General features: G+C 37.0%; 1 long non-coding RNA gene across 1 annotated transcript; it reads left to right on the top strand.

Annotated features, from left to right (window-relative positions):
• Positions 1–6,603: 6,603 nt before the first annotated feature.
• Positions 6,604–7,845, top strand: LOC121990285. The gene is made up of 4 exons (XR_006114535.1): positions 6,604–6,716; positions 6,783–6,915; positions 7,528–7,639; positions 7,752–7,845. It is a non-coding gene; the product is annotated as an uncharacterized LOC121990285 (long non-coding RNA).
• The last annotated feature ends 5,058 nt before the right edge of the window (positions 7,846–12,903 follow it).

Raw genomic sequence — 12,903 nt, 5'->3', positions numbered from 1 at the left:
TTCTTCGGATAAACTTCTAGGCTATGGTGAGTCACTTGGACATCATTAGAGTAACCATGCCTTCGAGGTTTTCCAAATAGTCCTATCTACTGAACTTAATATAAAACCTTGGTCTAACTGGTTAAGATCCGTAAAGGGTAGCTCCGGTTAGTTCCACTAAGCTAAAATGCACTAGGTCGAAGCCATATCTTCTTAGACATGTATAGACATAGTTTCCCTAACGTACTATCATCCAAAACTTCACCAGTACCGTAGGTCAAGTTAAACTGGTGTCCCTTTTTAACTAGTCCTAATTACCCTGCCGGGTAGGTTAGTTTGGTTACTTTGTCGGGTAGATTTATTTTTGGAGGTGTCAGCTATTCTGGAGCCTCCCCCTGAATTATTGACCTTTATTTTTGATTTTTAGTTCTTGGTTTATGTTTGTTCTTTTTATAGCTATAATTGTTTTGATGATATTCTAAGTTTTGAGGGGTTTTAAAATATTTAAATTTTGAATTTGTTGGTTTAGGTTTATATTTTGATTTTTGATTTGATTTATTTGACTTTACATAATATATTTTTCCTTTGGGTATGTAATATTGGTAAAGTCCTACTTGCGTGGTTAAGCACATTTTCGGGACCCAAGCTCTACTTAATTGTTTGTGTTGAGTTATTAACGATTTAAATGTTTTATTTGAACTTGACTTGTAGCCAAGTCCGATTTTGTTGTAAATTACTTTTTTATTATTTAAAATTAGATCTAAATTCTTAGATCTTGTTGTAAATTTTTCTAAGAGATCTTTTAATTTATTAATTTCTATTTTTAGTGATAGATTTTTCTCCTCAAGTGTTAGGTCTTGAGTTGGATTTGGATTTGTGATTTGTTCCTTAGGTTTTGGAGTAATTTGTTTTCATTTTCTATTGTAATTAATTTCCTATTTAAACATGCAATAATTTTAAAGAACTTTCTATTCAAATTAAAGTATACCTTTTCGGGACATTCGAAAACGAGTACGGACTTGTGGCTTGATTCGGGTTCGGACCCATCTTCCGATTCATCCTCCGACTCTGCTTCGAGGGCCATCAATGCGAAGTGACTCTGGTGCTTCTGGTCTTCGACCTCCGATTCTTCTGAGGATGAGTCGTCCCATGAGTCGTCCTTCTTTTTGGCTGTCTTGGTCTTGTCGCTTTTCAATCTCGGGCACTCGTTCTTGTAGTGACCCTTCTTGTTACACTTGAAGCATGTCACGCTCCTTGGTTCGGTTGGGGAGTTGATCTTCTGCAGGTCCTTTTTGCTGAAGGTCTTCTTCCTCCTGATGAACATTTTCCTTACCAGGTTCACCAGGTATTTTTCGTCTTCAGAATCCTGGTCAGACTCATCTTCATGTTCAGACTTGGTCTTCGTTCTTTCCTTGGAGGAACCTGCAAATAAGGCAATAAATTTCTCGGTCCCGGCGTTAGTTTGCTCGTGTAATTCTAATTCACAAAATAATTCATCTAATTTTAACTTAGATAAATTTTTTGAAATTTTGTAAGCATCCACGATAGATGCCCAGAAAGTATTACGCGGAAAAGCGTTTAACGCATCCTGATTAGATTGCGATTATCCATTTGATGGCCTATTGCATGGAGTCCGTTGAGGATGTCTTTGATCCTCGCGTGAAGCTGACTCGCCATTTCTCCTTCCTGCATTTTAATATTAAATAACCTATTTAAAAGAAGGTCACATTTCGTTACCTTGGCGTCGCTTGTTCCTTCGTGTAGTTTGATCAGCTTGTCCCATAACTCTTTAGCGTTTTGATGCGGTCCTACCCGGTTCAACTCTTCCTTCGTTAGTCCGCATTATAGCGTGTCACTACAACAAAATCCCTCATAGACATCAGTGGAACAACAACGGTTTTTGGCTAAAACCGATGTCTTTGAGTATTTTACACCGGTTTTTCTAAAAACCGGTGTCTATGAGCGCAAATTTTAGCTCATAGACATCGGTTTTTTAGGCGATGTCTATGAGCGCCCTTTTTTTCGTTAATAGACACCGATTTTAACATCGGTTTTTAAAATCCGATGTTAATGAACCCAAATAAAATATTTTAATTTTCCCCACAAGCCAAAATCTCCACACTGTGAATTCCCTCCAAACCTAAATCTTTATCCCGCCCCTTCCTCCGCGCGGCCATCTCTCTCGCGTAAACCTAAACCTAAAACCTCCGACCATCCGACCATCTCTCTCAGCCTAAATCTAAACCTCCGATCATCTCTCTCAACCTTATCTCCCTCTTCCCCCTTCCTAGATCCTCTCCCGATCAAGATCAAGACACGAGGTGGTTCACTCTAGCCCCCTGTTGTCGTGGGCGATGATGGCGCCACACAAGCCCTTGTTCTTCAGGTTCTGCTTTCATGACTGCGCCTTCTTGGGCCACCTGTACGACCCTTGCTTCGTCCAGTGGTATAACTTCGACTTCCCCCGCTTAGAAAAGAGCATCTGGCGCACGTCCTCCTCCGGTGGCCTGGTTTGCTTGATGAACACCAATGACGGAGATCGCTTATTGGTCGGCAATCCCATCAAGAGAGACTGGAAGTTGCTTCCTCGAGTCCCCGGCGGCTCCTCCCCCCAGTTCAACGCGCTCGCCTTGTCGTTCGACCGCCTCACGCGTGACTACACCGTGGTCTCCTCGTGTGGGTCCCTTTATGAAGAAGCATCTCATCTCTCTCCCTGTTTCCGCTCGCTCGCTCGCTCTCCTGGCGAGATCTCTCCAGCCTCCTTTCTCTTCTCCGATATCCAGCTATGGATCTGGTGGCCCCAATCGCCGTGCTCCTCGTCGCCGCGGCGGTGACTTGGGGACGGAGGCCTCGATCCACGCCTACGACCTCGAGCCCTTCAGGGAGGTAGGGAACGCACTCCTCTCCGGCGGCAGCGAGGGCATCGTCGCATCCCGCCTCAACGCCCTTGGTCCCCTACGGATCGGAGATGGTCGGGCTTACATCAAGTAACTACTTTATTTCTTTATTCTTCAGCTGCTTCGTGACTTGGTTTTTTCTCGTGGTTGAATTGCATTGTGAGGATCCGGCTGCAAATTCCATTTTTAGACGTGATTTTAATGAAACCGGTCATTTTTAGCTCCTAGCACGTTTCCTTCCTTTTGTATTGGGCATTTGTCGCCAGAAGTTACTGTGGATCTTCTGTGATCTATCAGAAGTTAGGGTTCATAGATTTTTGTAGATTGAAAGCGGTTGGGATTGCAAGATACCAGTTTGACTGGAGTTTACTTAGCTTTTAGTGCTGCTCGCTTTTGCATTGTTTCATTATTGGGATAGTTCACCACCTGCAGAGACCTATGTCATGTTGTTAGAGAGATTTTGAAAGGCTAATTCACTTTCGTAGCTTGTTTTGTTTAATTCTAGATGGATCAATCACTAACTTGTGCTATAGATAGAGATCAAACTATCGTTTTGCTTATGAATTTTACATATTTATAATATACTTCAATAGATATTATATTTAATTAGAGGAATGAACAACTCTCTTATGTTTATCATGAGAATACAAAAGATGAATAATTGAGGTAATAATCCGAGTTCTCTGGGTAGCGTTTGTCTTGATATCTAAGGTCAGCTAGGAAAGTATTCAATTTAACTTGGGATTACGGCAGATACAAGGTTTTTGTTTATCATGCTAACAGCTATGGTACTAGGATTTTCTTCAAGAGAACATAGACCATTTGAGGATATTCTCACGAAGGCCTTGAATTCTAACGAACATGGTGGACGTGTGAGAGGCATAGGAGCAAATGTCACTCCATCATCCTTCTTCAAGCTTGCTAGAGGGAAGGTGCAAATTGATAAGGCTGCCTATGAAAGGCAACAGAAAGAGTTTAAGGAGGCAAAAACTATGCTTTCTGACCAAGGTGATAGAATAAAAAAATTGGAAGCAATGGTGTTGAAACTTTCTGGTCGAGAATTTGAGAGTGAGGAGAAGGGTAGCTGCTCAGTTAAACCACAATGCCTCCTCGATATAAAACCTGAAGTTGAACGTATAGGCGCCTCTCAAATGAAGGCCTAGAAGAACATGATGATGATGATGTGAAAGTTATTGAGAAGGATTCGGCTTTACAGGTTAAATATATATTTCACGTTGATATTATTATCCCATCGTTAGTTTCAACACCATTGCTTCCACAATGCGGGGGGCCTCCACCGGAATCGTCTACGGCGGCCTCAAGTACCAGGTCGCAACGGCTGTAACCACTCCAACTCCTTTCTTCTTTGGAACTCTACTAATTCGTCTTCCTCTCCACTCCTTCCCCAGGCAGGCCCGGACCTTTAATAGAAATTGTGAGGCAAGTGCCTCGGGCCCCCAAATTTTAGGGGCACCAAAATTTAGAAAAATAATAAATATATATAATATATATATATCTCGAGGAATATATATGATATATCATGCGCGACGTGCACAGTGCGCCACTGTGCACGTCGCGCAGGATATTAGCTTTAATTTTTTTTTTCTTTTTAATTATTTTTAAAAATTTTGAATTAAAAAAAAATAATTAAAATATTTTTTTAAGATTTTCTTTTAGGGTTGAGGCTTTTCTATTGGGTTATAATTTGTAAGCTATTTTTATTTTTAAGATTTTAATTCTAGGGTTTAGACTTTCCAGTTGAGCTATAGTATTTTGTAAAAAAAAAAAAAAAAAAATAAATTTAAGTATTTATGGAGTATTGTAATGTGTTTAGGGGATATATTCATGACTTAGGGATATATAAAAGAAAATATTGGTTTTTTTTTAAATTCAAAGTCTAAAAAAATAGTAGATTTTGTCTGTTATTATTTTTTTAAAAAAAATTAAATTAAAAAAATTAATTAAAATATTCTTTTAAAATTTTATTTTAAGGGTGATGTTTCTCAATTGGGTTATAATTTTTAAGCTATTTTTTTTTAAGATTTTATCTCTAGGGTTTAGACTTTCTAGTTGGATTATAGTATTTAGTAAAAAGAAAAATTGAAAATAAAATAAATTTAAATATTTATGGAGTATTGTAATATGTTTAGGGGATATATTTATGTATTATGGATTTATCTAAAGAAGTATTAATTTTTTTAATTCAAATTTTAAAAAAAAAATAAAAAAAATCTGATATGCGCAGCATATCAACACTAGTCTACGAATTAAAAAAAAACGTCCTGCTGTTATTTTATTTTAATTTTATTTTTAATTTCCTTGCCGGTTTGTTTTAATTTAATTTTATTTTTCCTTGCCGGCTTGCCCTAAACGTTGTCGGCTGTTGCTTCTCCTCTCCGCATATCAGTTCGCCCCTTGGCCAAACGGCAGAAGTGCTGCAAGCCGCCTCCGTCATTTTGCCATCAGCTCTACCTTTGCGGCTTACGTCACTATTCCTGTTTCCATCAGCGACTCAACGACGGCTGATTCATCTTCCGCTCACCTTGACGGCTTGTCCTCCCCCGCAGTTTGCGCCAATCAAATTTAAAGATTCCAGTGGTGTGATCTGAGTTGCAGTTACTTAATCGCTCGCACTGTTCTTGATCATCTCTTCTCCTGCTTCTTAAGATCAGTGAGTTGTGTGACTTGTGTCCTTACTGAATCTTGTACTATGCTTGGAAGTAAATTTCTCAGAGCCCTAAAATTTTTCGTTTTGTTCATTTCAAGGTTTCTTTTTAATTTTCCTTTTTGGTGCTGCTATTGAAAAAGGAAGACAGGCTGCTGGCTGCCAAAAAGTAAGAAAAATGGAAAATATAAATATTATTCATGAATGATTTGATTTGCAAGTTATTCGAGAAAAACGCATCATCCGAAGAAAGAGACAATTTGATGAGATCAATAGTGAAGAGGTAACCCAGTCTCCTAAAGAATCTTTTCGAGCTAATTACTTCCTATTTATAATTGATCAAGCTCTTTCTTCACTTCAAACTTGGTTTGAACAATTTCAAAAATATGAAGAAACATTTGGATTTTTATTTAGTTTGGAGAGATTGAAGTATATTGATGATGATAGTCTCTTACACTCATGTGTCAATCTTCAAGAGTCTTTAACACATGATGGACACTCTGATGTTGATGGATCAGATTTATATTTAGAACTAAAGTTGTTAAGACACTCATTACCAAGAGAATCAAAAAGAGCGATTGATGTGCTGAATTATTTGAAGAAAATGGATAGTTGTTATTCAAATGCTTATATTGCTTATCGAATTTTGCTGACTATACCAGTTACAGTTGCATCTGCTGAAAGGAGTTTTTCCAAGTTGAAATTGATCAAAACTTATCTCCGATCAACTATGTCGCAAGAAAGACTAAATAGCTTGGCTATGTTATCTATCGAGAAAAAAGTGGTTGAGAAAGTTGATTATGCTAACTTAATCAATACTGTTGCTTCTAAAATTGCGAGGCGAGCAATATTCAAGTGACATATATTGGTCCGGAAGATAAATTTTATATTTTGTTTGGATCATTTTGATTATATTAATATTTGCTTATGACATATTGTTTTGGATGATATTTTTTTTATCTTCTATTTCTAGAATTAAAAATATTGTTATATTTACATTGATTGGAAATATATGAATGCCAAACTTTGAGGGCACCATTTTTTTGTGCTCGCCTCATGCCCCAAAATCTCAGGTCCGGCACTGTCCCCAGGCCCGATGCATCACCGACGTTAAGGCCGACATTGACCACACCATCTTCCTCGCCGGAACTCTCAGCCTCAAAGAGGAAAACGAGGTTCATCTCTCTCGTCGATCTCGATCTAATGATTTTGTGGGTGATTTCGGTGTTTTTGTTTATTAGGTGCATCTGATCCGACTTTCGCCGTCAGGATCGGAGCTCATATGCGATGGTATCTTCTATCACCCAAACGAGATCTGGGATCTCAAGACTTGCCCATTCGATCCCAGGATTTTCTCTACAGTGTTCACTTCTGGTGAGTAAACGATGACTTGGAGCCGTAGTAACTTGGTCTTGAATTAATGGGTGGCAGTGTGTTCTTCAGAAATGTAGAATAGTAAGTAGGTGAGTGTTTCTGAATGCGAATAAGCTAAGCTAGATGACCCTTATGTTTAGTCTCGATGTAGTTCTGTAATTGGTTTTTTTCTAGGAAAGAAAGGAAATTTGTTTAACCACATAAGCTGTTCGAAAATGGAATGATAAATGTATGGTTTATTCACTCATGAGATTTAGCCTTGCATCATATATCTAACTTTTGAATCCTTTTTAATTTTGTGAATTATAGAAAAGGGACAGTATATACAGGTTTACATGAAAAAATCCTTTCAGGGGAAAATTTGTTCGTGGAGCTATAGTTTATTGTGGAAATATTTGTTATTTTGTTTATCTTGTTTAGCACTTCTCTCATTCTTGTTGTGTCTGAATGAGTTAAAACTCATACTCTGCCCTATGATATTTTTTGAGCACTTTTGTTTTCTATTTGAATGAAGTACAGTTATGCTAATACTTTTAGGGTATTGATCTTTTTCTGTGAAATGATTCTAGCCCTATCTATGTTAAAACTAATAAAGTTTGCATTGAACTAAAGGTGAAGCATATGGGGCTTCTGTTTGGAAGATTCCTGAGCTCTATGGACAGTCGAATGCCCCACAACTCGAACAATTGGTCTCCCTTGACAAGCATTCTTTTAAGATCAAGTGGTCATGTCATTTTGGCATGTTTGTGTTTTCCAGTTTTTGCTGATATTAAAAGAAAAGAAGATACTTGGGCTCCAAGCACCTTTTAATGACTCCTTATTGGTATGCTTGTCAGCGTCCTTTGGTGGCCATCTGGGAAGCATGATAGACTAATCAGCATTGATGAAGGGAATCTTTTCCTTTGGAGTATAGATTCGTCCAATAAAGTAGCCAAGGTAAGCTCCTTAAAGAACCTTCTATTATCTTTAGAAAGACTAATGGTTGTGCTATTAGGTTCCTTTGTGATATGAATGATAAACCTTGTAATGTGATAGTTGTCTATTGCTTTAGGTTTATATTAGTATATTTCAGCTGATTGTAAAATTTTGAATCTGTTATATAGAAAAAAATTATGAGAAGACAATTCTAAAGCTTTACAAATTTATTTGTCAACTCATAATGTTGATGCTTTAAGCAGATTTAGTTTTGGTTTGCAGAAGCATCAGGTGCATGGTTTATAGTTTAAGGTATGAAGCATATACAACTTTCCAAGTTCTTGGCCATGGAAAATTAGATCTAGTCTCCCACCTAGGGAGAAGCTATCGTAAATGGTAACCTTAGGATTAAAGTATTGATTACATTTTTTTTATTCATGGGTGCCTGTGGATATTTGAACCTGCTCAACTTCCTCTAAATATCTAACACATTGATACTCGAATTTAACCTAACCTATTAAGATAAATGGGTAATCAAACCTAAAGAAGAAAATTGATATGAGTAATAAAGAAGAAATCTCAAATTGAGGCATGGTTGGACTGGTTTTATTGTTAAGCTCAAGGGCCCTAGCCTCAGATTGCAGCCAGGAGCATAATCACTCTTGCTGATAGGTGAATTACAAACACTTGACTTTGCAAGTAAGCAAGTAGCTGACTTACCTAGGCCCTCTTTTAAATTTTTTTATTAGATTTGTAGTTTGTGTATGCTACTATATTTCAGATAGTTTCTTTTCCATTTTTCCTTGTTGAACATTCTTTTGATATGTATGTTATATTTTATTTATTTACATACAATTTTATTCATTGTTTCTAAAAGCCAACCAATATACTCTTTTACATAAAACCCTTAAATTAGACCTCATTTTGAAAAGCTTTCTATTAAGACCACAATAAACTTTCTTTCACATTAGGAAGCCCTGTCAAACTGGGCAATGAAGGGGTTGCTGGCTTATTTATATGTATTATAGATGCGATCATGAAGTTTCATCAGTTGAAAATTTGAAATTCTGGTCACCAAAATGGAATTAGATTTTCTGTACTTTATTTGTTTGATTTCCTGATCATCTGAATTCCACGGACAGCTAAATCTGAAAGAGGGAATTGGATTAAGGAGTTGAAAGTGAAAAGGATAGCGTGCTGGTTTTCCATTGCCGATTAACAGTAGGACCTAGAATCAAATAACTTGGTACCTAATCGCCTTATATACCAAGTATAAATTTTATTCTTTATTACTCATATCAATTTTATTATTTAAGAAGGCAGCTGCCTTCTTACCGCATTCCTTGCTGTTGTGGTTGGTAGCAGAAATCACAGAAAATAGGGGGCTTAGTGCAGGATATTCAGGATACCAAGATGGCATTAGAGGTAGTACAATAAATAGTATATCTCTTCATTAGAGGTAGCTTTGTTCTTCTATGCTTTCTTCACTAGATTTGTTGTGTAGTCATATTTCTTTGTTCAACCATTATCATGCCTAGTAAGTTGTTGTATGATGCTGTCGGTTCTTATCAATCTGTACACTTGAATTAGAAGGAGCAAATTATCTATGTTATATTCTAAGCAGCATATACTAAGTGTCATATATGAAAGTTTTAGATTCTATGTTATATTCGTTATCTTCCACAGCAACCTTTAAAAACTCAGTATTCTATTTTATTTGATACATGTACACATTTGTTTTAGTTATTTGACATATGGTTGATTTATGTGTTTTTACAGTTTACAAATCTCAAGTACTCCAGAGTTGAAATTGATGAAGTGTGGTTCGAGTGGGCTGAATGCATGCTAGATTACATTTAAAGTGCGGTTCTACCTTGATGTGTTAAAAGAATGTTCTACCTTGATTTTGATATCTATTAGCTAGCTTTTGATGTAAAAAGAATGTTTGGATATTTTATGGATATTGTTGTAAGAAGATTATTTATATAATTTGTGAATATTTGTGTATTTTATGGATATAATTGAGTGAAGAATATTTGTATAATTTGTGAATATTTGTGTATTTTTTTTTGTTATTGTCGGTTTTAAAATCAAATTTGTGCTGTTAAAAAATATACATATTACATCGGTTTTCCACCGCTGTAAAACCGGTGTTATTAACTAATATTACATCGGTCATTTACCGCTGTCAAAACTGGTGTTATTAACATACAATATTACATCGGTTTTACACCGTTGATGAAACGGTGTCGTTAAGTGATACTACACCGGTTAATAACCGATTCGAAGACCGGTGTCGTTAAGTGATACTACACCGATTTTAACCCGATGTCTAAAATGGCAGACTTTTAACATCGGCTTCATAGACATCGGTCGAAAATGAAATAGACACCGGTGGAAAACCGATGTCTATGAAGGTTTTTGTTGTAGTGTGTTGAGTGCTTTGAAGTCTGTTGACGATTGTTTCTTCATTTCTGGAGTCCACTGTTCTGGGACTAGTGGAATTCCGGAGTTGTCGACCGACACCTTGTAGGCTCTGGTGATGCTGAACCATTGGTCGAAATCTATCTTTAGGTAGACCTCTATCCGCTTCTTCCAGTATGAGAAATCACCCCCGTTGAATAGGGGAGAATGTACTGTGCTGAACCCTTCAACTTGAGACATTTTTTTAACCTGCACACAATTAAATAAATAGACGAGGGGTCACAAGACTTGGTCTTGGATTAACAGTGCAGAATAAAATAAAAGAGATCAACTGAATTGGTGTTGCACTAATTCAGATTAAATTACAACGAAAAAAAATTTCCTAAAAAGTAACAATACCAGTTTGGAATATTATGAAAAACCAAAAAAAATAGAAAAGAATTTGACCCCTGTCTGATTGGTGGTTGCACCAAATTAGAGCGATACCGGCTCTGATACCACTTATTGGATCGTGAATTCGATAAAGGGGGGGGCTGAATATCGATTGAAAAATTATCATAAAGTACGTAGCGGAAACAGTGAAAACACAACAACACTAACACATAATCAATTTACTTGGTTTGGAGCTTATGTCGACTCCTACTCCAAGGCTCGCACTCGTCGAGTGCTTTCGTTGGACAATCCACTAGCAATTCGTAAAATATTACAAGTTTGAGTACAAATGCTATTAAGGAAATAATACCGACAATAATTATAAAAAGAGGAAACAATAGCACTTTGTCGGAGAAGTGTCGCAGGAGCACAGAAACGTAGATCGTGAGTCATGTCTTTGCTTCAGCCTTCACCCTCCTTATATAGGAGGTTCGGGGCGCCCAAATCCCTTTAGGGCGCCCTGAATGTGACATAGCCAAGACAACCAGGGTGCTCCAAGTAGCGAGGTTCGTTTGGGGATAAAACTTGCTTCTGGGCGCCCGGACCTCCGGACTCCCGGATCCTTTCCGGGCACCCGGACCCTTATTTTCTGCAATCTCCTTCCTGTAAGAAAACATTAGTCCGAGGCAAGTATAAATCATATCCTGCAAAATAGAATGTTAGCACAATTTATAGATATGTAGAATAGTAATTAGATTCCGTCTCCTCGAGATCAGAATCTAATCACGATCTCGACTTAGATATCCGAAATGGATCTAAGTCGGATCGACACCTAATGTTTCCTTCCCAGGAACGCATCCTCACAGTCACTCCCCTCCAATGACTTACCTTCACTTATCTGCCAGACGTTCGGTCAGCCTGTTGACCCGTCTGGACTTCGTGCCAGCTATTAGGTTAGCCCATCGACCTAGCCGGACTTCGTGCCAAACGTCCGGTCATCCCATTGACCCATTTGGACTTCGTGTCAGCTATCCGGTCGGCCCGTCGACCTAGCTGGGCTTCGTGCCAGACATCAGGTCAGTCTGTCAACCTGTCTGGGCTTTTCCTGCACACTCGATCAGAGTGTTAAATAACAACGAAACTAACTTAACCTATTTTGTCATTCATCAAAACATGAATTAGACCATTAGTGCTAACCGCACCAACACCTCCATTGTAGATAAAACTGTATTCAAAGTGTAACGGTCACCAACATCTCTGCCACATTGAAAGGTGCCTTCACTCAAACTTAAGGAGCCTTCACGCCTGGTCCAAAGGCTCCTTTGCATTTGGTTCGAAGGTGACTTGGGTCTTGATGACTCCAACAGTCAACCTTGGAGTTGACTTGTTAAAACTTCTTTCATGTCTGTCCTGTGTTGAGCTCCTATCTTCTCCTCAAGCAGATTTCCTTTCCTGCTTCTCATCCCTCGAACGCTTTGCGCGTATCCTTTTCATCTGCCATGTAGTCTTTCGTAGCTCATTGTCCCTCAGATGCACCGAACCTGTCGGCTCACTTCTCGTGCCATCATTCTCTCTAGCTGCATCTTCTTCTCGACTTCTTGTGTTCCTAAGTCCCTACACACTTAGACATAAGAAATAAAAAAATAAAAGTTTTACTTAACTCGGTTGATCATATCAAAACCAATCTGGGATACTTAATCCTTTATTTCTCCCCTTTTGATCCATCAAAAATGTTAGGAAAAATATGAAAAATAGTTAGAAAAAATATTAAATTTTTTTCTAGAAGTTTTAAATAAAGTATATAAAAATTTATCTTTTATCAAAATAATTTTTCAAACACAGTAATTTTTACCAATTAATTATCTATTTTTATAAAAAATAATTTTAAAAATATTTTTAAGTTTCAAAAAAAGATGAAAATATTGGTCATGGTCAAATAGAAACAATCAAATTAGAAGAAAAACTTGCATGCTAATAAATTTTTATTTTGATAGAAATAATATTTTTGAACAAAAATTAATTTTTTTTAATTTAAATGATTAAAAATAGATTTAAAGTCTTAAAAATCTGACTGATTTTTTTAAGCATTCAACATATAATGGTCTTTAGGCAAAAAAAAAAAAAATAAAAAAAAAATCAGTTTTTTGAAAATTTATCTCCAAACAAAGTTTAAATTTAAAATTACATTTTTCGATAAAAAATTCATAAGAAAAATCATATAATTACCGAAAAATCTCAAAAAAAATTTATTCTTACTAAAAACCTAATTCATTATCA

The sequence above is a fragment of the Zingiber officinale genome, chromosome 6B, assembly GCF_018446385.1.
Source record: "Zingiber officinale cultivar Zhangliang chromosome 6B, Zo_v1.1, whole genome shotgun sequence".
NCBI classification, from domain to species: domain Eukaryota; kingdom Viridiplantae; phylum Streptophyta; class Magnoliopsida; order Zingiberales; family Zingiberaceae; genus Zingiber; species Zingiber officinale.
This window is presented reverse-complemented; position numbering and strand designations above follow the sequence as displayed.